Below are 27,728 nucleotides of genomic sequence, written 5' to 3' on the forward strand. Positions count from 1 at the left end.
TAGCAAAAATTCATTAGTGATAGCCAAACAAACCCGTAAAGCTCAAACATGTTGTCTAGTTGTCCGAACATACCCCATAAGTGTCAATCAACCTCAAGCAAACCAACCCGAACCATCCGCAAACCACTAACATGACAAAAAGCTCAAAAATCCCAACTTTATGAACCTACACAAACCCTAAATCTAAGACATGACTGACCCAACACTACAACGAAGCAATAAAGTTACCTACTAGTGAGAAATCACAGAAATCATACCTTGGATTCGGATTTAGCAAGAAAAATGAAGTCTTGAACCTTTGGTGCACGAATTTGTCCAAAAACGCGAGAATGGAGCGCGAATTCGGGTGAAATCGATGGTTAAGATTGTGGATAATGCGATTGTGGTGATTTAGGAAGAAGAACAGAGAGATTTGGTGGAAAAACGAGTGAGATATGAAGATTTTTGTGAAATTCGTGTTTTAGGGTTTGTAATTGGGGAAAAGGAAACATTTCAGCAACAGGTCCAAGAAAAAACAATTTTAAAAGGTTCATAGGGGCGTCGCGTGACGCGGTGGGTCCTAGGGAGGGCCTCGCGTAACCCGGCGGGGTCATTTTATTTTGTTTTTGAACCTTTAACCCTCGTGTGACGCTAGGGCCTTTGGCGTCGCGCGAGGCATCGTTTTTGGCAGAATGTCGTTGTAGTATAGTGGTAAGTATTCCCGCCTGTCACGCGGGTGACCCGGGTTCGATCCCCGGCAACGGCGCCAAAAACTTGATGTGGAAAAAGTAGTTCAACTAATTAAACGAAAATTACCCTAAATTAAGACTCAAGTAATAAAAATCTAGACTCTTTAACCTGACTAAACTACTCACTGGCAAGTGAACCGGTCGACTCTAGCACAGAAAAGTAAGTCCGGATGTCGAACCCACAAGGACTCTAATGAATTACGTTAACGACTCTATTTAGACTAGACACTGACACGATTAAACAATTGTTGTGTCTTAAGGGGGGTTTTTACTAATATCCTAAATTTGCAATTTAAAATGAAATTAAACTAAGACACGAACGAAAACTAGGGTTTTAATTCAGATGAGATTAAGGACTACCTAGACTTGAATCCAGTTTAATTATGAATGGACTTCTAACGGTTTTATTGTTGTATGGAGCCGGGATCGTAAAATACTAAACCTTAAGGTATTTCAATGCTAAGACTTCCCGACCCTTCTCAGGAAGAAACCTAGGAAACCCTACAAGGCTGTTGTGTATACCGACTGTTAGATTTCCTCTCAGTCCTCTAACGACTCTAAAAGTGCCCTAATACGACTATCTACCTCTCAGCGCGACAATCTAAGGCAATTCTAGGTTCTAACTTGGTTTACTAGACACAAATGCAATTAGGGAACTAAAGTCGACTTCTCTCAAAATCTAATTTAGCTATATACTGCACCGAGACCTAATAACTAACTCGAGCCTCTCAGCGACAAGTTAAGCAGAATATTTACTTCTAATTATATTTTAATTACTGTTCCTAAGGCTATCGGCCGATTTACCCAAAGATCACCCGAACCCGCAAAGATGCAAATGATCAACACAGATCTATTATGTGAAAGACATCCACCAAAATCTATGTGAAACAGTAAACAATCCACAATCAAAAGTAAATACGCACACGCACCAAATCAGAAAATCTAGAACACTTTACTTTCAGAAATCAATCCATAATCAATCAATAAAAACCGTTAAAAGATCCAAATATAAATCAAACCATCATCTAGTCTAGGTAGTATTTAGGGTTTAGCCAAGAAACATGATGTCTAAAATAAACAAACTAAGTTCAAAACAAGAATTCATCGGAAAGTATCGAAAAACACGAAATTAAAGAACACTGGGAGATAAAACCCGAACAATCTTCACTTTCATGATCCAAGCTTTAACCGAATGTTTCCCGCAAGCTAAAGCACTCCAAAATACTCAAAATCACCTCCGAAATTCGTCCTAGGGTTTCTTTATTCGTAATTAGAGTTGTGTCAAGTTTCTTGGAAATCATTCTTCAAAACCCTAGCTAGGAAACAATTTTCCCGGAAACACCAACCCCTCACGTGACGCCTAGGGGGGGTCGCGTCACGCGGCGCCTCCCTATTTATTTTTTATTATTTCTATTCATTTTCGAATTCCAGCTTTTCCGACGCGCGTACGAATCCCGGTTTTCTTCCAAACTGCTCGATTTTACTCGTTTTTCATCACTTTAAGCTACGGGACCTGAAATCAAAGCTTAACGTCAGCAGTATCGAAATTCTAACCTAAACTAGACTCTAAACGACTGAAAACTGACCAAAATATACACTATAAACATATGTACTTTTCAGTACATCAACTAGTAACCACCCAATGAAACCCAACCCTATACCCCCCCCCTCCTTGGGACGGTCACCATGGGTGTCCCCACCCATGGATTTGTTTAGTATTTTATTTGATATGGGTGGTGATTAAGAAACATAATACACAAGGGTTAAAGATGAAGATGGGTTATAAGATGGCACAAGGGGTTAAGGCACTTCATTCTCATCACAACATCAAACACCAACTCTCTCTCCCTCTCCCTCTTTGGTCTCGGCCGACCCCCACACCACACACCACCACCATCATTCAAGCTTCTTCAATCATTCCAAGGGCATCCAAAGGTGTTAGTGATCATACAAACAAGCTTGGTGTGTTCGGAAGCTCAAGGACCTCTTTCATCTTCTTTTATCCACCACTTTTATACTCTTGAACTCCCCTAGCCTTGTGCTAGTGGTAAGCACTTAGATCCTTGCATTTTACATGTTGTTTAAGTGGTTAATGATGTTTAAAGATCAAAAAGATAAGAACTCTAAAGAACCATAAACAAAGTCTTGAACATCAACTAACATAGTGATGAAGTATGGTTAAAATGATGATGAAATCATGGTATTCTTTTGTTACGATGCTTGTTGAATGTTGTTTGCTAGTAGAAATGATATGGATTATCATATGGTCTTGCTAGATCATGTTTAAAAACATGAACTAGCAAGATCAGAAAGTTAGAAATGTGTAGGATGATGGAATCATCCACACATAAACTATGAACTTAAATAAATAAATGTTTTCTTGTAAAAAATAAAGATCAAAGTAGGTTACAATCTTGTAGATCTAAAGAATCCATGAGTGGTTTCTCAAAAGAACCAAGTGGAAAATATAAGTTTCATTAAATATTGGACCTTACAAAAACTAATCACATTTTTGGTGGATAAACAAGTGTAGAAACACTTGTTTAACTAGAAACTTTCATGAAGAAATATTTTTAGAAAACATGGCGGAAGTTGTAAACACTTAAAGTCTTTAAAAATAAAGTTTTTAAAGAACTAATCACATTTTAAAAGGTAACAAGACTTACTAAGGATGCTAGTAAGTTACTACACATTTTTATAAATTTTCAACTTCATGAGTTTATAGTTTATGCTTGTTTTTGACAAGTTTGGTAAATAAAGGTTGTATGTTGTTGAATGAGAATTTGTTTGAATGAATTTTTGAAAAGAAAATGATATGCTGGTAAGCATGGACACCTCCATTTACAAAGGAAACTCTGGCGAAATTTTCTAAAATCCCAACACTTAGAAAATATTTTTCTAAAACAAGCGTTACGAGTGTATTTATAACTTGCATTTCGAATATAAACTTCGCCATAATTTTTGTAACAAAACACCAAGTATCGGAGGTTGACTTTCGTAAATAAAATTTGATAAATATATATTTAAAATATATATTGTATACTAAAACTCTTGTGTGAATATTTGTTTATTTTACCATCATATTATTTTAGGGTAAAATAATATATAACTTAAAAAAGTGCCTTGACGTTTGAATTGTGTGTTATGTGATAAAAGTAGTGAGTAGATAAACCATACATGTTGTGCATGAGAAATTGATTGTTATCTGTACCTTATTAGGATGTGCTTGATTTCCTGATTATTAGAGTAACTAATCTAATTGAGCAAACCGAGGTGAGTTCACACTTTTCTACAAAGCATGGTAATTCCCAATGGGAATGGGTTCAGGAATAGGGATTCCTCGTCCTTGGGACGTGTTCAGGAATAAGAATTCCTCGTCCTGTTGGGATGGAATTAGACTTACTGGACTAGAACTCTATCAGCGAAGTCCTTCCCTTTATATCGAATTAATCGCCGAGGCTATGGCGAGCGGGTCATTAGTTAATAGCGCTATTAGGTTTAACAAACCTCACACCGTGCCAGTCGGACGGGCGTGTACTAATGGACTATGGCACGTCGGTGATGATAGACACCGACGCTAGGGCACAAGAAATTTTCGTTAGTAGTCGATATGATAAACGAGTCTGGTAGTTTAAATAATGGGGTAGCCCCCACGGCCGGAGTGTCGGGCTGGATCGCCAGGGAAGGTGGACATGGGATGGTTAACTAATAAACGTTTTCGAACTATGGGGTAACCCCCACGGCTGGATAGCTGAATGAGATTAAACTACGTTTTTGGAAATAACTCTAAAATGGACAACCAACCGTGAACTCACTCAACTTTGTTGTTGACTCGTTGTTACATGCTTTGCAGGTCGCTAGATGCTATGGGGCTTGCACAAGGAGGTGGTCGTTGTGGAATGCGAACTGTTATGTCCCGTACTTAATAAATAAACTTTATGAACTTACGAAACTTATGTTTTGGGTCTTTAAACTTATGAACTACGAACTTATGTTTTGGTTTAACGTCTTATGCTTCCGCTGTTTACATTGAACTTGGGTAACTTCCTTTTGGTCACCAATTGTATTGTGGTTGGTTTTATTTAAATACGTTGTTCAATATGATTGGTGACTCGATCCTGGTCATGTCACGCCTCCAAGCGGTGATACTCCGCATGGTGGATTTTGGGGGTGTGACATGACATCTTGCTCTCTTGCCTCCATGACGTCTTGCTCCTTGGAGGCTGGTTTCATTGAAGAAGAGTAACAGTTCTTTGCCTCCTGCTGATCACTCTCTATCTTCACCACACCCCATAGAGTTGGGAGCTTGACACATTAATGATATGTTGAGGGGGACTGCCTTCATATCGTGTATCCGTGGCCTGCCAAGGATAACATTACAGCAAGATAAGCAATCAATAACATAGAATTTTTTAACAGAATTCACTTCCTCTATATAGATAGGAAGTTTGATATCCCCCAATGTATTCTTTGTCTCTCCACTGAATCCCACAAGGACAGATGATCCTGGGACAATGCCAGGTTCAGGAATATTCATTCTTTTGAGGACATCCAACTGGATTATGTTCACCAAGCTTCCCCCGTCAATGAGAATCCTGCAAACAAAATGGTTAGAGATAAATAATGTAATGACTAAACCGTCGTGATGAGGATCCCGTATGTCCACATGGTCATCCCCATCAAAGGATATGACTTTTTCCTGGGTAAGAATGGAAGTTCGAACAGGTCTGTCCCCATTCTCCATCTTTGTTTCCTTTGCATGTCTCTTAGCTGCTGAGAACCTGCGGAGAGGAAATGGATGATTTGAGTATCAGTTGGTGGAGGAGGAGCTTTTCCAGGAACTTTCTCAGAATCCTGGATCCTTGACTTTTTCCTTCCAAGCAATTCCTTCAAGTATCCTTTGCTCAAAAGATAACCTATCTCCTTCCTTAATGCTATGCACTCATCTGTGAGATGGCCAAAATCCTCATGGTAAGCACACCATTTCGATTTGTCTTTGGTAGCAGGCAGTTTGTCATTCTTCCTTGGCCACCTAGCCTTGTCACCTAAATTCTGCATAGCAAAGATTAGTTCAGTATTATCAGCAGAAAAACAATATTCAGAAATAGGAGGATAATGCTCATCATCTTCCTCTTGTTCCACAGCATGCACATTCTGGTTGTCATGCTTGGAGTAATGCTTGGATCAGTTATTCTTGAAATAGGATCCTTGTTTGTCTTGCTTTGAGGATCCTGACAATCACTCCTGGATCCTTTCGTCATCCTCTAAACGGATGAACCTAAGGGCCCTGTTCCTTACCTCATCTAGGTTCCTGCAAGGTGTCATAACAAGATCATCATAGAACTGAGAATCCTCAAGTAAACCCATTTTAAATGCTTCAACAGCAGTAGCAATATCTAAGTTAGGGATTTCTAAGGATTCTCTATTGAATTTAGTTATGTAATCTCTTAGTGATTCATTATGACCTTGTGTTACCCTATATAAATCACTAGTTAATCGTTCAAATCTCCTACTACATGAAAATTGACTATTGAACAAGTTAACTAGATTAGCAAATGAAGTAATAGAGTAAGGGGGAAGACTTAGCAGCCATTTAAGAGTCGATCCTGTCATTGTGGATCCGAAACCCTTGCATAGACATGCTTCTTTTAACCTTTCAGGAATGGGGTTGATCTCCATTATCTCCCTGTATTGAGCTACATGCTCTTCTGGATCAGTTGTACCATCATAGAGCTTCATATTTGGTGTTTGAAATCGCTTTGGTATCTCCGCATTACATATGAGTGGTGCAAAGCGAGACACCTTGTGACTCCCATCCGGGATCTCAAGAATGGGTTTAATCACTCCTGGGACACTGGATATCATATCTTTGAGTTTTTGCAACTCCCTAGCCATGGCGTGGTTGATCCCTGGTTCCTGCACAAGACCATGGTTAGTATTGTAAGATGTATTGAAAGTGTTACCTCCTGACTACTACAAAAAAAAAAATGAGTAATCGGGACTGAAAAATCAGTATCTGATACATTAAAATCAATCCCTAAAGGTTATCAGGGACTGATTTACCAGTCCCCTGCCAGTCCTAGATACCTAGTACTAGATAGTGGTTTTAGCAACTAAAAATCAGTCTCGATTGTATGACACCAATAGGGACTAATAGTAAGTCTCTAATACATAAAAATTCAGTCCTCAATTTACCCCCGGTACCTCGTTAATTCAGTCCTGATCCATATCTTCAGTGACTACAAATTAGTCTCGAATACTATGATATTTTAGTCCCTAATGCATTTCTTTAGGGAGTGATAATTAGTCCTTTAAACCGGGTATATTGTGTCTCCAATACATTTCATTAGGTTCACGATTCTATGGCACTTTAGTCTCTAATAAGGTGTTTTAAAGACTAGAAATTAGTATTAATACCACACCATTTCATTCATTAATGTGTTTCTTTTATAGACTGAAAGATAATCTCAAATACAATACCATTTTAGTTTCAAACATGTGTTTATTAGAGACTAAAAACCAACCTCATATAACAAAAATTTTCAGTTTCCAATATCTTTACTTATTTGTAGTTTGCAAATCAGTCTCTAAAAGCAAACTTAAATATATTCATCGAAACTATATAAACATGAAATAATAAACTATGAACAAACAAATATTAGGTTAACATACAATATAAATACATCAAGCATTCTCTTAAAACTAAGTAAATAAAAAAATAGAAAAAAATAGTATTGAGTATAAAACATCAACTATTGTATATCTATTGGCTTATCCGTCAATGTGTAGGATTCTACAGGCTTCTATGCTTCATGTTTTGTGATGGGTCTTAGTTTAACTTTATTAACATTATTGGACTTTATTCATGTTGAAACTTCACCTTCATCGTATTATCTTCTATTGAATGCTTACTTTTGTATAGCAACAAGTCTTGCAACGTTTAAAATAGTAGATGTCTTAGCAATCTGTAGACATGAACAAAATTAAAAGTTAGCCAAATATATTCAATATCAAAACATCACTACAGAATAGAAGTTAAGATAAACACCCAAACATGTCTTCTCTACCAGCTAATCGGTTCTCAAGTCTGATAGTACAGATGTGCATATAAAATCCTGCTTATCATGAGCTGCAGGTATAGACGTGCATTTAAACTCCTGGTTATCGTGAAATCTACTATAAAAGACTACATATAATTTTAAGACATAAAGCTCACCAATAATGGCGTAATCGATACCCCAATAGCCAGCATAAAAACCTCTCATCTTTTAGACACTAGATAATAACAAAACTCAGATTCATTAAAGAAAACATGTTAGTCATGTACAACATAAAAATGTATGTATGTATTTATAATTACCTTAAAAGGTAAAAAAAGATTATCGACGGACAACATTCAAGATTTTTCAATATCCTACCAGTTCCACGGACAATAATTATGCTAAATAGAAAACTAAATATTAACAAGCTATCAGATCAGAAGACACACAATTCCTATACATCAACACAATTAAACCTAAGATAAATATCCACTTATCTTGTAAAAAATAATGTGAAACGAAAGTGAGTTTGGTTGTAGCGTTTCATCAAGCACTTGGCGTGCATCTTCAAACCTGCACCTTTAAACAACATGAACGAAATCAAAATCTAATAAATTTACATATGATCCTAAAACATTTACATTCAACAGTATGTATATACTTAATAAAAACAATAACAAAAAAAGCATGAATCAGAACCTAAAACTTGATATAGAAAATGGTTATCGGCCTAGTCTATGTACTTATCCCTTATCTTTCATGTCTCACACTTTCAAGTTTCACAAAAAGAAAAAAAGAATGGTTAATTAGTTTATAATAACGAATTCACATAACTCAATTATACATATCAAATAATTAATTCAGAGAGCCACCCCTGCCAAACTTGGTGATCATCTATCAGATTAAAATATATTGAAATAAGGGCTATTGGTAAAAAAATTTGCAAAGATTGCAATTAATTTAATCCCAGATGTGGCTTATGATGAAACTTATACAAAAAAAAAAAAGATTTTAATTGATAGAACCTGAACATAGAAATCGAGGGGTTGTTGATTAGCCGCTGGTTGGTGGTGATGAGCCGTAGGTTTTGGTGGTGCAGGGACAAAGAGGTTAAACTCATCTGAGCAGAAGAGAAAGAGAGGCAAACCTAATACAAGTCAAGGGGTTGGAATGCCAAGAACCTAGATGTTGAAGACACCTTAGGGTGGTGTTTGGGATTCCTTATTTTACCAACTTATTAACTTATTTACTTCTTGAAAACATAAAAAAGGACTTTTAGAGTGTTTGGGATTGTATGTGATGTGAGGCAAGAAGTCAATAAGTTAGAAATTCTGACTTATTAACTTCTCAAAGAAGTTGAAAAGGAGTTTTCAAAAGGAAAGCCAAACATGCCCTAGATATGAGAACCAAAACACCTCAACTCGAGAACTAGTTTGGGGGAAGCGGGAACATGACCTATTCCGAAAACGAAAAATTTTAAACTTGGGGAGGGAGATTGGGTGGGGAAATTTTGATGCGGGAATAGGTTTGGGAAATTTTAACTCTCTTTTAAATTTTAATTTCAATATTTATAAAACGTTATATCTTAAAATGTAATATTTTAATTTAAAATTGTATATTACATACATGTAGTGATTTCACTGAAAAGTTAAAAAAAAATTATATCACATCACTGTTAATTAGACAATGGGGATTTAACTAATAAAACCTTTAGAAACGTGTAGTAATTTAGCTAACAACTTTATTAAAAAATGTGTATATTTAATAAATAATTAATTAATTCAAAAGTTAATGAGGTTTAATTTTGAGAAAAATGCCCGGATAGTCCCTGTGGTTTCGCCTTTTTTCACCTATAGTCCCCAACTTTCTAAAACTACCTGAATAGTCCCCAAAATTTCATTTTTTGTTCCCGGATAGTCCCTGGGTCTAACTTCAGTTACTTTTCTCTGTTAAAATGATGTGAAATGACAAAAATACCCTTTCCTTAAAAGGCCAAACCATATGGACTATCCGGGCATCACCACCCCCGCCACAACCACCACCACCGCTGTCATCACCACCCCTCGCCATTAACACCATCTATCCACCCCATCTTCACCACTACCATAACCACACTCACTAACAGCTTGTATAGGACATCCCTGTAACATAAACTAACAACTTTAACAACAAAAAATTACTTCCATTCCTGTAAGTTGTAACATTAAATACAAATTTTACAATCCTATAATGGTGGGTGGAGGAGGTTGAAGATGAAGAGGGTGGAGGTTGAAGATGAAGTGTGGTGGTGAGGTTTTATAAATAAAAATAAAGAAGATGCCCGGATTGTCCCTATGGTTTGGCCTTTTAAGGAAAGGGTATTTTTGTCATTTCACATCATTTTAACAGAGAAAAGTAACTGAAGTTAGACCCAGGGACTATCCGGGAACAAAAAATGAAAACTTGGGGACTATTCAGGTAGTTTTAGAAAGTTGGGGACTATAGGTGAAAAAAGGCGAAACCACAAGGACTATCCGGGCATTTTTCACTTTAATTTTTTAATTAGCTTTGATAATTTAATGAAAGGAGAAAATGAGGGCTTTGGGGTATTGCCCTGGTAATTTCTTATTTTTTAATGGCAACAGATCAATCTTGAGCACTCTTGGGGCACGCACTAGACAAACGGAGTACTCGGAGAGTAACCCGAGTCGTCCACCATTAATTTCGGGGAAAACCCAGTAACCCACCCGCCCGTAGGCACGACGGTAAATTACCAGTAGTAACTGAACATAAGTCCCATAAAAATCAGTCCCTAATATTATCAGTAGGTAACTAAGTAACTAAGAAATCAGTCCTAAATATTGTGTATTAGAGACTGATATATTAGTCTCTCATACTTTAGTCTGAAACGGTAAGTCCCTAATATGTTCCATCTATATGGAAGACTAAAGATTAGTCTCCAACACATACGCGCTATTTTTCATTATAGAGTGCACATATTTGAGACTGAAATTTTGTAGCCAATAAGTGTCCATTTAGAAATCTATAGGCGCAACGATATTTGCAACTGAAATTTAGTCTCAAATAAGGTGTCAAGATATTAGAGACTGATTTTCAGTAACTAATATATTTCTCATAGAAATCAGTCCCTAACATTATTAGTGACTGATAAATCAGTCTTAGATATGGCGTATTAGAGACTAATATATCAGTCCCCAATAATTTAGTCTCTAATGGTCACTTTTCTTGTAGTGGACTGGTTCGCAGTTGGGATTCCAGATGTGAATCCAAATTGAGGCAACTCTGGTGCAAGAGTGGGACCAGATGAAGCAATGGTCTGTATGGGAATGAAATCTCCCACATGAATTTCAGAACTTCTGGGTTGTTGACTCCCTAAGGATCCTTGATCCTGGAAGATGTTGGATCCAGGATACATCGGTGCTGAAGGCCCTGGAGGATATTCCATGGATCCTTGAACCTGCGACGAGGATCCTTGATACTGAGGGTAGGATCCTTGATCTGAAAGCGCCCCCATGTATTATTCTGAACTAGAGAAGGATCCTTGATGCTGAGAAGAGGATCCTTGAGGGTGGAAGTAGGATCCTTGAGGCTGCCCTGACTCCAGTGTTCCTTGCCGAAGGATAGAGGATCCTTGAATCTGGACATTGGATCCTTTGGAAAACTGGATTGTTGATGATGGAGTAGTAAAACCCAACGACCTGGGCATCAATGGGGAGTGATCCTCTGCTGATTTTTTCAATTTCTTGATTTCATTAATTTCGCGAAGGATCCTGCCATTAGTATCGTCCTGTTGTTGCATGTATCCTCTCATTTCGGAGCATTCTCAGCATTCTTCTGGAATGCAGGGGGGAGAGGATGCAAAGGCGGAATGCCCTGTGATGAGGTAACCGCCGACATGGAACTTGAAGTAGTTTTTCCCTAAGAAGCCATGTGGTTGAAGGTAATGAATAAAAATGGCTGAAATGAACAAAATTCTTCAAGAATGAAGCACCGATTGCCCCACGGTGGGCGCCAAACTGTTTTGGTCAAAAATCACACAAGGATAATGTAACCAAATCTGATTTTGTGAGGTTAGATGCTTGGTTAAATGAACAAATGTATGAACGAATAGAAAATGAAATCAACGATAAACACCGAGATTTATGCGAGGAAAAAGCCCTAGATTAATGAATGATCTCCGGCATAAAAAACCTCAGGTGATGGAAACTATCGATCACCAAATGTATTGCAAAAACAAAAATGATCCTTGTACAACTTCGGAAGAAAACAAGCTCACTACAATGGATTGCTAGTGTGAGTGTGTGTATTTCGCCAATAACTTGCAGAGAGTTCGAGTGTTGTGTGTTTTTTCTGTGTTGTACTCGACTTATGCCTAAAAATGAGTTGTTTTCCCCTTTAAAGATAGAAAAATATCAAGTAACAAACTTTCCGAAAAAGGTGGAAGTCACCCATGTTCTCCAAAACGGTTATTTTTCATCAAGCACGTGCCTATATGAAGCATATTCCACGAGATTCCAGCAAAGACTAAGTCCATGTCGTCCATTACCTGTGTATAAATATTAAAAACGTGACAAATGTTAAAAACATAAACAATAGTAAGGATCATGGATCCTCAGACTCCTTGTATCATCCGTTAAGGATCCGTGATCCATGCCCAATCTCAGGATAGATGATCCTTAGCATAAAATTCATGCCCTAACACTAATACAGATGGAATAAACCCAGGTTTAACTTCGATTAGCCCCTTTTCGGTTCCATTTTTTTACGTTTTAAAGCGTTTTACAATGTGAGAACCGTATAACTACAATCTATTGTTCTTAGTGTAATATATAAGACAATTATATAACCACATAACTGTATTTAGCCATCGATTATGCCATTTGAGTTGAAAGCAAACAACTTATAAAAATCTATGGGTAAAAATACGGTTTGGATTGGATTGGGTCAAGATACTTTGTTGTCAGTTTGCTATGAAATTTATAAATGATTAAAACATGAAATATGATTAAACAAGTAGGCAGTAGTGGGGCGCTTTTAGTTGCCAATCTTTTGCTGTTAAACATGTATGGTAATTACTTAACATGTTTATTAGATGTGGCGAGAATGGGTGGGTCGAAAGGGTTGGGTAAGAGATCATACATATGGGTAATTTATAAAGTACCAACGCCATTATATATAGAAATCCTTAAATAGTACTTTGTATATGTAAATAAATTGGCATACATCATTCACTATTCAATATGTTAAGAATATTGTATTTTGAAGAACTAGAGGTGGCAAGATAGGCAAACAGGTTCGGGTCGGGTTCATTTAACTTGTGACAAAACCTTACTTTTATGTTTTTTTTTCTTCTAAATTGGCATGTTTTGATTTGTAACCTATTTATGTCAAAACCTGTCGTGATATATTTCTTAATTTTTTAGGGCAATGGCCTTGTATGCTATACAAAGTGTCAACTGGATTAAGGCTAAGTTGAGCACTTATTTCTTATTGAAAGAAACATATCAGTAATTTTATTTGTGTAGTGAACATGTGTTGAAATTGTAGCTTTAACTTCATCAACTGAATTGGAATCTTTAATTGTGTAGTGCCCATATCAGACGGGAGGTACTGAATGTGGCTATTATGTGTTGAAGTTCATGAAAGAGGTGGTTGAAGAGGGAAATTGAAATACTTGCCAATGACAACGTAAGTACTACTTTTTAAATGATTACTTTTGGAGTATTATTAGTTTGTTAGCTAATTAGTTGCAAAACCTTTTTAGATCACTGAATTTAGTTTATAATTTTGGGGATTTTGATGAGATTTGTGTGTTTAATTTGTATATAAAAGAAACTGGTTAAAACGATAACTAAATAACCGGATAGAATAAGAATATAATTGTATGGATATCATCTTTGTTTATCATATCAAAGTGCATAGGCTCTATAATTTTGTTTATGTCATTAATTGTTGTTCATATTAAAGTCTATGTATTTAGGCTCTTAATATTTTTCTCAGGTTGGGGATGGCAAAGTGGTATACACGGATGAGGATATTGATGGAATACGTGAAGGGTGTTCGAGTTATGGTGCAACATTTGTTTTCAAGTGACTATTTTAGATGTTGAAGTATGTGCGGCAAATAATATTTTTTTGTTAACCGAAGATATTTGAATTATATCTGACATATAACTATGAAATGAATTGTTTTAGTAATTTTGGTATTTTGTCATGAAATAGATTTATATATTGTTTTGATTCTCTAAAGAAAATTAGAAATTCTAAAAAAAAAAAATTAAACAATGAAAACCGTGACACGGAATGCGTGTCATAAATGTTGTCATTAAAGTGTCATAAACGCGTGTCATTAAAATGTGTCATCAACGACTGTCATAAATGCGTGTCATTAAGGTGTGTCATTAAAGCGTGTCATAAAGGTGTGTCATTAAACTGTGTCATTAAAACGTGTTATTAAGACTATGCGGTTGGGGATCGTCCCCCCCCCCCGGCGCCGCACGTCCCGCATCGTCGCACACCGTCCCCCTCCCCCCGTCGCGTCGCTGGCGTCCCCCACAGGACGTTTGGGACGAGCCATGTGATTGGCTGATGGTGGGGCCTCCAAGTTCTTCTCTCTCTCTCTCTCCTTTATTTATATATTAGTTTTTTATATATTGGGTAGTCCCTCACACCCTTGGGTAGTCTCTAAGGGGATGGTCCTCCACTCTTGGTGAGGTGGCGCCTACGTGGCGAGTGGTCCCTTTGGGGACTAACTTCACCATACCCTATAGTCTAAGGTGTGTCATAAGTGGATGACACACAAATACATGTCATCTTCAATTAATGACAAGGACTTTCTGAACGCTTTTTTGTGTTTCATATCTATCCTTTAATAACGCATTGAAGGTTTTTTCTGGTAGTGAGAAGTGATATTAAATCACATATTAATGTTATAAAGAGGGTGAGAGAGATCAAACAGAACACATGCCAACACATCACAATTTAAAATTTATCACTCTCATATAGATTGAAGGTTTTTTTTTTCTAGTAGTGACAAGTGATATTAAATCACATATTAATGTTACAAAGAGGGTGAGAGAGATCAAAAAGAACACATGCCAACACATCACAATTTAAAATGTATCACTATCATATATAGAATATAAAATACTTCATATATTATATATTACACCGAAACTTAGGAAACTACCCCTACAATCCAATATATGCTAGACATCATTGTGTGTATAGTGCATGTGGAAATATTTATTTAAACCATAGCAGTAGTAGTCAACTGATCTCTGAACAACAACACTGAAAACTTTACAATTACGAACTTCATGGCAAAAGCTAATTTTTGATATGGCCAAGTGATTATTTGTTTCATGATGTTATGACCTTCTATCATGGTCACAATGGTGTATATGATGATAAAAGCATACCAGGTAAACCATTGGGGTAGAAGCAAACAAAATACTAAATATGGAGAAAGTGTTCCTGTGAATATGAACACGAGTTTGAAAATGATGGTTTTCCAATTCTTGTATTCTGTATCATTTGTTTGAGAGAACACCGATAATGCTGCAGCAAAATTCATGACTAATGTTGCTAAGCAAATCCCCATGTGTGTCTTGTTTTCTTGGGTTGGTTTAGTCATTTGAACAACCGTTCCAACCAATATTGCCATAATCGCCACAAAAATACCATACATTTCCATGTTCGATGACCTGAAACAACCATTATAGCTAATTAATATTCAGCTAGCTAGTAATTTGACTCGTGCATTGCCGCACATTAGACCACGAAAAAAAGAATAACCTCCGCCGAACTTTATATGAAAAAAAGCAAAACCTAACCCATGTGTAACTTTAGACAATTAGCGTTTTCAAAACTAAAAAAAGGTTGTGAAAAAAGAAATGAAAATAATTATACAGAATACGTCACAACGATAGAAGGGGGATGCATAAACACGTCGCAACGGTATATTTGTAATCTAATAACACGTTACACTGTATTATTAGAACGACAAAAAGGTAAAATGACACCGCTTTAAAAAAAGCAATTTGTGACGCAATTTTGATGACGTGTATGTTTATACTTTGAACACTTTTTTATTACCATTAACAACTCAAAACACTGATACGAAGATAAAAACAAACAAGAACTTTATAAAACAACGTATTTTAAAAGTTATAAATAAATAAATATATATAAAGCATGCATGTTAAGGGTCAATGGCATAACATTGGTTAAACTAAAAAGAAAAATATAAAAGTCAAAGATTTTAGGTGTAGATGATAATTTTGGATGAGGGAAACTTGTAAGTTAAAATTTGCTAATTAAGCTTATACTATTGTTTAGAACTCGGGTTTTACGGCAGGACACTTAAAGCGAAGTAGCGAACAAAACATAAATATAAAAACGTTGAACTACACACGTACGTTGTGGCGTGTTAACTTGCAAAAATTAGTCCCAAATGTAAAATGTAGAAAAGAATAACTAAGTCAACTTACGACACACAGGTTGCGACGAGGTTGTTAAACCGAAAAAAATAGATGTACACATGTTAAACCATACACGCATTGCACCGTGCTAACTAGAAAGTTTTAGATTGAAATCTAGACGTTTCCCAAAAGTAGAAGCCACATAGACTTTTCCCTTTTTTCCATAATTTTTAAGCTTTTATAACTTTTTCATACAATAACATTTTTATTGAAGAGAATAAAATTTCTTTTTAACTTGTGTAATTAAAAAAAATATAAAGATATTGCTCGTTTAAAAATTGCGGGAGAAAGTCTATATATATGTAGCCTTTTCCTCACCTTGAAGCCCCTACCTCTACAAATATTTGTTTTGACTTTTTGAGGTGGTTTTGGTGATTTTCTCTTTTCCAAATGATATATTTTTTATTTATATATAAAGATCATATACATAAAGCAGAAATTAATAAGAAAGGAAAGTGCCTAGAATTTACGTGAAAAAGATTAACTGAAACATTACAAGAGGAGATTGTTACATGATGCACTAAAACAAATTAAACTTCCAATAACCTTTTATAAGATCAAGATTTTTGCCGGGATGGAAAAGGCTAAATATGTTATTGGGAAATGAAAAATATTGTTTCGATATATATATATATATATATATATATAGGGAGCCGCTAGAATGAAAACCACCTCGAGTTGTAAGAACCGCGAGAACTACACTCCACGGGTGAGCGTTCACCACGATTTTTTTTTTACAACTAGATGTGTAAATTATAAACACAGCCGTAAAAAAAAATTTTAAACGCCGCGGTCGGGGGGGGGGGTAGTTTTTTACACCACAAGTTTGGTGAAAAAAAAAGAAAAAAGAAAAAAAAATTAAAAACACCAAACTTGTGGGGTAAAAAACTACCCCCTCGGCCGCGACGTTTAAATTTTTTTTTTTACGGCTGTGTTTATAATTTACACATCTAGTTGTAAAAAAAAAATCGTGGTGAACGCCCACCCGTGGGGTGTAGTTCTCGCGGTTCTTACAACTCGAGGTGGTTTTCATTCTAGCAGCCCTATATATATATATATATATATATATATATATATATATATATATATATATATATATAATTGCGCTAAAATGAGAACCACCCCGAGTTGTAAGAACCGCGAGAACCACATCATCCGGGTCGCCGTTTACTACGATTTTTTTTTACAACTAGATGTATGTATTATAAACACAGCCGTAAAAAAAAATTTTAAACGCCCCCCCCCCCCCCCCCGAGGGGGTTGTTTTTTACACCACAAGTTTGGTGTAAAAAAAAGAAAAAACAAAAAAATAATAAAAACACCAAACTTGTGGTGTAAAAAACTACCCCCTCGGGGAGGGCGTTTAAATTTTTTTTTACGGCTGTGTTTATAATACACACATCTAGTTGTAAAAAAAAAATCGTGGTAAACGGTGACCCGGATGGTGTGGTTCTTGCGGTTCTTACAACTCGGGGTGGTTCTCATTCTAGCGGTCCCCTATATATATATATATATATATATATATATATATGACAAAGATCCGTTAGGAACCACCCCTTATTGCGAGAACCGCGAGAACCAGTGTGAACACAAACAGTAATTCCTAAAAAAATCTAAAAAACACCCAAAAATTTTTTTTTATTTTTTTACTATTTTTTTTGAAAAAATCGCTATATTTTGTTAATAAAAAAATAAAAAAAAAATTCAAAAAAAAAAAAATTCGAGTAACAGTTATCCATGCACATGTGCATATGTGTCGTTTCTTTGTCAAATTCCGTAATTCATTACAAATAATAGTCAATTGCACTTTCATTTACACTACTACGTGTAATACACTATCTTTTACATTACCAATGTTAGAAATGCACATGTGCATCTATATGTATCAACAGGAAATAAGGTGTTTTGGTACACTACTTTCTCTTTCATCTATCATTCCATCCATAATACACAAGCATGCACATGTGCATTTCTGTCATTTCTTTGACAAATTCCGTAATTCATTACATATATTAGACAATTGCACTTTCATTTACACTACCATATGTAATACACTACTTTTTACATTACCAATATTAGAAATGCACATGTGCATTATATGTATCAATATGAAATAAGGTGTTTTGGTACACCACTTTGAATACACTTTCCCTTTCATCTATCATACCATCCATAATACACTACCATTACCTCCTACCATCCATAATACAATACCATTAACAATATTTTCACTTTATTACATGTATGTAAACACCATTTATACCATCCAATCAACATATTACATAAAAAATTGACAACTATAACCAAACCATCAACCACTAGATATAACTAACCAAAAAACATGTATATGGGTCTACTTCTCCATTCAAAATCACAAACTTTTTGTACCAAAACACGTTATATCATGGTTATACCTAATTATGCACATGTGCATTTTGAATATTGGTAATGTAAAAAGTAGTGTATTACTAATGGTATTGTAAATTAAAGTGCAATTGTCTATTCCTGATAATGTATTACCGAATTTGTTGAATTAATGATACATATGCACATGTGCATGAATAACTGTTACTCAAAAAAAAAAGTTTTTTTTTTTTATGGAACGAAATATAGCGATTTTTTGTTAAAAAATATTAAAAAAATAAAAAAAAATTTTTGAGTGCTTTTTTGATTTTTTTTAGATTTTATTTTGTGTTCACATTGGTTCTCGCGGTTCTCGCAATAAGGGTGGTTCTCGCATGAACCTTACCCTATATATATATATATATATATATATAGGGTTGTGTTTATGCGAGGACCACCTTTATTGCAAGAATCGCGAGAATCAAAGTGAACATAACCCCCCCCCCACCAAAAAAAAAAAAAAAAAAAAAAAAACCTAAACCCCCCACTCAAGCTAAATGCTAAAAACTAAACCCTGAAAAAACCTAAAAATTCTAAATAACACACATTTTTTTAATATTTTTTGTATTTAAATCGCTACTTTTAGTAGTTAAAAAAGTTTTATTTTTTTATAAACTTTTTTTAATAACGAAAAGTAGCGATTTTTTCATAAAAATATTTAAAAAATTGTGTCTTTTTTAGATATTTTTTGTTGTGTTCACATTGGTTCTGGCGGAATAAATGGTGGTTCCTAAATGATCATTCTCATATATATATATATATATATATATATATATATATATATATATATATAGGGTAAGGTTTCAGCGTGAACAACCTCCCAAGAGTGAACTGCGTGAACAAATCTTGACCGCTGATTAATATGATCTTGATTATTTAAAGGGGTGGCATGATTGTAATTAATAGGTTAGTATTTATTGTTTTATTAAAATTAAAAGGGTAGAAGTGTAATTATATTATTTTGCTTATTTAAAACTAGGAAAGAAAATTATTTCCAATAATAAGAGAGTAAATCCCGTAAATATACCATGTATTATACACATGTGTACTATCGTGTTGGAATATATAGAACAATAGAACACAACAGTACACATGTGTACTACGGAGCTAAGACAACAATGTTGCGGGTCACATGTGTACTATCCCATGTATTATACACATGTGTACTATCGTGTTGGAATGTATGGAACACAACAGTACACATGTGTACTACGGAGCTAAGAGTTATACACAATAAAAAAGATGACTAAAAACTCTAGTTCAACCAAAAAAAGACAAAAACTATAATTCGAATCTTGCTACTATGACCAAAAACAATGACAACATTAAAATAAGTTAAGATTATCCTAACATATTTAAAATAAGTAATTGTTTTGTAGATGTCGAAAATGTTGGTAACTGATGATGATTTAAATATGTTAGGATTTTGAAATTAATAAGGCAATAATTTAAATTCAATATTTATATAAAGTTACAATCTTACCCTTGTTAAATGTATATGAAATCCATGGTTCAGATCAGTTCACGCGGTTCACTCTTGGAAATTTGTTCACGTTTGAACCTAATCCTATATATATATATATATGTATATATATATATATATATATATATAGGGTAGGGTTCATGAGAGAAACACTGTTATTGCAAAAACCGCGAGAAACAATGTGAACACAACAAAATAAACCAACTACAACAACAGACACGTCTCAATAAAGGGTGGTTCCTAACGGACACGTCTCATATATATATATATATATATATATATATATATATATATATATATATATATATATATATATATATATATATATATATATATTAGGGAAGGTTCAAATGAAAACCACTAGTTAACGCGAAAACTAGAAAACGAACTAAAAAACAAACCAATTTTTTTCATACCAATTTTCGCTAATTTAGGAATATAAAAAAAAATTTGTAGTGCACATGTGTAATAGTACACATGTGCACTACAAAATTATTTTTTTTTTTTGAAAAAAGTTTTTTTTATATACAAAAAATTGCGATTTTTAATAAAAAATTGCAAAAAAAAAAAAAATTGGTGTGTTTTTTAGGCTTTTTTAGTTAGTTTTCGAGTTAAAAGTGTTTTTCATTTGAACCATCCCCTATATATATATATATATATATATATATATATATATATATATATATATATATATAGGGTAGGGTTCATACCAGAATCACCTTTATTGCGAGAACCAATGTGAACACAACCTAAAAAAATCCAAAAAACACACAAAATTTTTTTTTAAATATTTTTTATGTAAAAATCGCTATTTTAGTAGTCAAAAAAACTTTGGCTACTAAAAGTAGCGATTTTTACATAAAAATATTTAAAAAAAAATTATGTGTTTTTAATTTTTTTTTTGATTGTATTCACATTGGTTATTACGGTTCTCACAATAAAGGGTGGTTACTAACAGATCATTCACACACATATATATATATATATATATATATATATATATATATATATATATATATATATATATATATATATATATATATATATATATATATATATATATATATATATATATATATAGGGTTAAGTTTATTTGTGAACAACCTCTTGATAGTGAATCGTGTCAACTAATCCTAACCGTTGATTATCAATACACACGTGTAAATCAATGGTCGGGATTTGATCAGGATTTGATAATGAAAATACACTAGTGTATTTTACGATTTGATGATGTAAATCAATGGCTAGGATTTGAGCCAAGGATGTAGAATGATAATGTCGTAATCCATGATAGCGTACCAAAATTTAAAGCCATTCAATCTCTTATAATTTAAATAATTAAGAAATAATTAAAAATGAGTGAGAGTAAAAATGAGAGGGAGTGAAACAGTGAGAGTTAAGAGATGAGAAAATTAAAGGATTTTAATTAAATATACAGTACTTGGCTAATGTCAATCTTTCCTTTTTAATCTAAAAAATAATTAAGGGTCAAAATTAGTTCACTCTTAGAAAGTTGTTCATTCTTAAACCTAACTCTCTCTCTCTCTCTCTATATATATATATATATATATGTATATTTAAAACAGATAATTATCATAGAACAACTAAAACATTAATGTGAATAATATTCTTAAGTAGGTGAAAAATTGGTTGAATGGCGGACCCAGAAAAAATTTTCAAGGGGTGCGGATAAGGGGTTTAACCAACTTTTCAAGGGTTCAAGGGGTGCGGATAAGGGGTTTAACCAAATTTTCAAGGGGTGCGGGGAGAATTTTACCTTATAAAATACACTAAATTTTTTTTTTCAGGGGGTGCGCCCGCCCACCCTGGACCCTTACTAGGTCCGCCCTTAAGTGTTATGAATCCCTTCAATTTTGGAAGCGAACATGTTAACCTCCAATAAATTAAAATTACATGGTTATGACATTTCGTCTTAATTTTTCAATAGAAACACCTACCATCCAGTAACACCATCGGTTCTGGCTATATCTAAACGTCACCTAACCTATCACTTGGAAGGGTTTGACCTCACACTAGTTTAGTGTGAGAGAAAACATCATACTACTAGATCACTAGGTTATGGGTATGCAACTTATTCAGTTAAAACGTCATTGAGTCTTACATAGTAACTTCATGCAAAAAGAATGTGAGAAATATGTATGGTGAAGCAAGTGTTTGCGCTTAAGATAACGAAGGAGGATGCAGTTAACCTGTTATTGTGAACATAAGGATCCATGCGGGTTCCTAGTATTTGTTTCCACCGTTGCTTCTGAAATTTTGACCGGGGTGATGATAGACTAATATGTGCAGTTAATCTGGGTTATATATCTAATATCTTTACGTGGGAAGCATGGTATCAAAAGTGGTATATATGTACTTTTGCACAAGCCATTCTTTTTAAAGTGGTCTATGTTGGATGGTCTAAACTCGTTGTTTTTATATTCCAAACACAATATGTTTTTTTACTATACTTTTTAATATTATACATATGTAACAAAGAATCATTAAAACCGACGGATAGTTCATGTTCATATTACTGTATTAGAGCTTCCCCAATGCTATATTTTCCTAGGGCAGTGAGGGTGAGATGGAGGTTGTAATGTTGTTTAAAATATAGAACCGACTTTGTACAGCTAAAATACAGTACAATATGTATATAGATCAATTTCATCAACTCCAATTCATGTCACGATAATAAGAAATCTACAGACTTAGGGTTTATGTCACACCCTGATTTTCTGGTGGGCCCGTATTTGAGTTTATGCGTGACAAATTGATATATATATTCACAATAACACAGCGGAAGTCTTGGAAGCATAATATATTTATTTCAAAGTACAATTATCCGAAAGCTCAAAAATAATATACAGATGAGAGTGTACTAAAAGATCTACAGGCGGATTCAATAACAAATGATTACATAAAAGACTACTAGGCTTCTTGCATGGAGTTTGCAAATTCCACTAAGCAATTACCAGGCAGCTTCCAGCCTATTATGTACTTTGCAAACCTGTGCTTAGTCTTTTGAAAATACGTCAGTTTTTACTGTTAAATACAAATAACCGACACATTTTGAAAATATTTCAAAATCATTTTATATACCATTTGGTATATCAATTTTCATAAATAATTTGGGACAAACTATATCTCTTGTTATCAGTATTATATGCTTGTCAATATATATGGGGCCCAGAACTAAACTCCGAGATATGATTAACCGACACACCACTTTAATCCCCAAATTGGGTAAAAAAAATTATTTTATCATACCATTAGCATATGTCAGGTGTATGCCTACACCCCGTGATTAGGTCGTGACCATCTGCAATTAAATGAGCCGAGATTTCCAGGACACAGTCGCATTAACCCCCAATGTTTAAGTGCGGAAGGTTCATTTGAGAAGAAAATTTTATTGAGAAGAAAAAGAATAAAAGGGTATAATTGTAAAACATTAAATAATTTTGTTCCCATCTCATTTATTATTATGCTTGACTAATTAATTAGTCATTAAGACTATAATCCTCCATACTAAATGTTTTTGCCTACACACATCAAAAGTTATCCTACACATTTCGAAATTTATCCTACACATATTGAAATTTATCCTATACAACTCGTAATTTATCCTACACGCCTCGTATTTATCCTACACTATAAATGAAATTTTATTTTTATTTTTTGTGAAAAATATATATCTTAAAAATAAGTTACAAATTTAATATATCTAATTATTAAAGATGAAACTACCAATTAATGATGTATGTAAGTTTACTAATATACCCTTATAGTTACATTAAGTACAAATATTAAATGAAGTCTAATGAAGCATTTCTATTGGTTGAAATTTCTTCTTTTTTCTTCTTACAAAGAATTTCTTCTCATTTGAACCCTTCACATGTTTAAGTTATCAAGCAACCGAATTAAAACAGGTTATTTGGATTTTGGACACATAGGTCATTTATCCCATGCCCAACCAAGCAGTAATAATTTCCCGTATCCCAAGCCCGTATAGGGAAAATAGGTTAAGAGTATTTATCTGAGCTGAAATCTTTACAATCCAGATATATTTATAAGCATAGCCGTTTAAACAAAACAACTAACAAGGTTGCAATTTACTGGACGCCCTTAGTCTGGAATGAATGGAATAATGATCCATTAGAATGTTAACGGGTTTTATTCAAGTCATATGACTTGAACCGGTTAACTAATAAATAAATTGATACGGTTCGCTAGGTTAAGCGGAGACCGGATAGAATGTGGTTTGTACCCTCACAAGTACTATGACTTGTATAATATGGGTCAAACAATAATACATTCTGATTATAAATGAATTTGATGGAATTTGACCCAATTCCGTTGACTTATATAATCTAAGCTATATAAGTCAATTGTACGCGCATAGGCGGCATCGGGTGATCGGATGAGTCAATGTCAAGTTCATTATGCCAAAACATGTGTATTATATTACCAAATCAGTTTATAATCCATATTATATGTTCATCATGATTCAAGATCATTTTATGCATAAAATGGCATTTTTGGTATTTTAAAGGAATAATATATGAACTTGGTATTTTTGGTATAACCTCTGAGCGTTATTCCATACATTAATATGATCATATTACAACTTCAGATCAGTAGCTAACTTAGCTTAAATGGAACAAAATAGAAAGTCAAAGTAGAAGTCAAACTGGTTGACTTTCGGTTGCGAACCGAGCTATAAGCAGAAAATGATGGGTTGGACATGATCTAACATGTCCTAATATGTTATACCAACTGATATAATGTCAAAAATTAGTGTTGAGATATTTATAAGCTCATTTAACATAATTTCTAGAAATCTGCGTCTTGACTTTATTTTAATAAAACCTTGACCCGTCATTTGACCAACTTAACGTGATCTTCAGGAGGTGCCCTCATAGCGGATTATCACCTACCTTAGTACAATCACGCAGCCATGTTCGATTCGAACATTGGTTTGATCATAATGGTCATAATCGAAAGTCAAAGCAAAAATCAATTTGCTTGACTTTCGGCTAATAACTTAGCTTAGAAATGAAAAGAACTATGAAAGAACACTTACAAGTGTTCTAGGATAATATAGAACTCTATAGGAGGCCTCTATAGATCAGAAGCAACTCCAAGAGTGATACAGAGAAAGAATTAATGAGGTGCAAGTATAGGAGGCTCAAGATCATGGCTATTTATAGTTGATCTTGAGCTCCATAATTGTGACAAGTGTGATCTTAATCTCTCATGATGAGATTAGTGTCCTCACAGGTGTCTAAATTGAGGATAAGGTGGCACAAATGCGAGAGATGTGGCATGGTTTGCAGCAGGCTGCTGCCAGTAAACACAAACTACCAGCAAACACAAACTACCAGCGCACTCCTTACGGACCGAAAGGGTAATGAAACTTTCGGGGTCAATTTTCTTTTGTGGGAGTTTATTAAGTAGTACGGTGGAGCATTCTTAACTTAAATTAACTAATTGTAGTGTTTCAATTTTCCTTTTGTAAGTGAGAAAGTCTCTCATAAATTTTGAATATTTAGGCATTTGAGTGAGAACTTCCATAAATGGAAGATTGATGTGCAATTGTTTTAGTAAATTAACGAATTTTGTGAATTGCTCATCGGTCTTTTGGCGAAGTAACCGTCCGGGATAAGGTACCGGGGGATTCTTGGTAGGCTCTTGATTTGGCGAAGGAGTCGTCTCTTTTTGGGGTATTGGTGAAGTTGTGGTTTGGATAGACGGACTCTTTTCAGTTAGAGGTAGTGGAGCCTCTTCGGGACCTATGGTACGGTTTCTCAATGTGATGAGATGTACTTGCGCCTTTGGGTTGGTTTCTGTATTGCTGGGTAACGCGCCTTGTGGTCTCTTGGAGAAATTTTGAGCTAGTTGATTTAGTTGTTTTTCAATGTTTTGAATACTAGCTTGTTGATTTCTAAAGTTCGATTCCATTTGTTGAAATCGATCCGAGTTTTTCTTTTTGGTGTTCGAGATGAGGCGTGGGATAGTATCTTCAAGTCTCTCTCATCCCCCTTGTTGTTGTTGAGAGAAATTTTGTGACTCATTTCTTGGTTGTTGAAAGTTTGTTCGTTGGTTTTGAGTTTTTTGATTACTACTATTGCCGGGTTCTCTCCAACCAAGGTTAGGGTGGTTACGCCATCCTTGGTTGTAGGTACCCGTCGGAGGACCTGACGGTCTAGGTCTATTATCAATGTAGTTTACCGTTCCTGTTCAATTATCCATTTCTTTCATACAACTCCAATTTTCATGTGGCCCACCACACCCCTCACAAGCTATAACCGAGGCCGTTTTTGCCATTTCTAACTTTTTGATTTTCGAAGAGAGGGCCTCGATTTGGGCTTGTAAAGAAGTGTTTTCGTCAACCTTATGGGCGCCCGGGCAATAGATTTTGTGCCTCAGGGAGTGTGCCACTGAAAAATGTTTTGAGCAATTTCCTCAATTTGATTATAAATTTCATTTGGGCGATGATTACCTAGAAGTCCCCCGGAGCTAGAGTCAAGTGTTTGTCTTGTGTGTAGCAACAACCCATTATAGAAAGTGGATACTTGTTGCCATACCGCAAGACCGTGATGAGGACACTTTCTTAGTTGCTCCTTGAATCTTTCCCATGTTTCATATAAGGATTCCCCGTCCTCTTGTGAGTATGTATTAATTTCAGTCATTAATTTAGCCGATTTAGAAGGAGGGAAATACTTATACAAAAACATTTGGGCTAGTTCATCCCAAGTGTTTACCGAACCCACTAGGAGGGTGTTAAGCCAAGCCTTAGCCCGATCTTTTAGTGAAAATGGGAACATTCGGAGGCGGATGGCGTCGTTTGATGCCCCATTGATGCGAAAAGTATCACATATTTCCAAGAAGTTGGTAATATGTAAGTGAGGATCTTCGTCCGCAAGCCCATGGAAGGTTGCAGAGTTTTGGAGCATTTGAATCAAATGCTCCCGAAGTTCGAAGTTGTTGGCATCGACATTCGGTGCATTGATAGCGGCGCCGATATTACCTACCGTGGGCCGTAGGTAATCCATTAGGGTACGTTGATCCACCATTGGGAGTGGGTCCCCCGAAACTTTCTCTTGGATTTTAGCTTTAAGTCTTTTCCTAAGAAAGCGTTCGGGTTCGTCTAGAGGTTCTTTTATCTTTTATTGGAACTGGAACTGGAGCTCATGCACCGCGTAGGAAGTTCAGGTGCGGCGCCTGGGTTCCAAGTCCTGCGATAAAAACAAAAAGATTGTTGGTCAGAAGTCTCACCACGGCCACGTGCTCATCTGAACACGGCGCCGTGGTCGTGGTTACAGTGATTGTTTTCCGGATCCCTGTTACTGGAGAGTTCGACACGGCCCCGTGCTGCACCAACACGACCCCGTGTTCAGCTCTCTATAACTCGGAAAATAAAAACTGCCAGTAAGGACGCTGAGCACGGCCCATGTCCGACCAGGCACGACCCCGTGCTGCAGTCTGCAGAAGCTGAAAAATTCTAGAAAAATCATAAAAAAATAAGAAAAACGTTTAGGCCGTTGATTCCTAACTTTCTTAAAATCCTTGTGTTCCCGACAAGGGCGCCA

General features: G+C 35.1%; 1 long non-coding RNA gene and 2 other non-coding genes across 4 annotated transcripts; 2 read left to right on the plus strand and 1 right to left on the minus strand.

The window, feature by feature from the left end:
* Positions 1–673: 673 nt before the first annotated feature.
* Positions 674–745, plus strand: TRNAD-GUC. Its single transcript has one exon. It is a non-coding gene; the product is annotated as a tRNA-Asp (tRNA).
* A 6,602-nt stretch (positions 746–7,347) lies between these two features.
* LOC110913493 lies at positions 7,348–9,215 on the minus strand. Of its 2 annotated transcripts, none has more exons than XR_002578407.2 (4): positions 8,794–9,215; positions 7,945–8,347; positions 7,777–7,857; positions 7,348–7,693 (listed from the first exon to the last, which is right to left on the minus strand). It is a non-coding gene; the product is annotated as an uncharacterized LOC110913493 (long non-coding RNA). The 2 variants fall into 2 exon arrangements; XR_002578406.2 differs by having other exon boundaries at positions 7,945–8,341; positions 8,794–9,212.
* A 17,512-nt stretch (positions 9,216–26,727) lies between these two features.
* On the plus strand, positions 26,728–26,834 carry LOC118489809. Its single transcript, XR_004887823.1, has one exon. It is a non-coding gene; the product is annotated as a small nucleolar RNA R71 (small nucleolar RNA).
* The last annotated feature ends 894 nt before the right edge of the window (positions 26,835–27,728 follow it).

The sequence above is a fragment of the Helianthus annuus genome, chromosome 2, assembly GCF_002127325.2.
Source record: "Helianthus annuus cultivar XRQ/B chromosome 2, HanXRQr2.0-SUNRISE, whole genome shotgun sequence".
In the NCBI taxonomy this organism is placed as follows: Eukaryota; Viridiplantae; Streptophyta; class Magnoliopsida; order Asterales; family Asteraceae; genus Helianthus; species Helianthus annuus.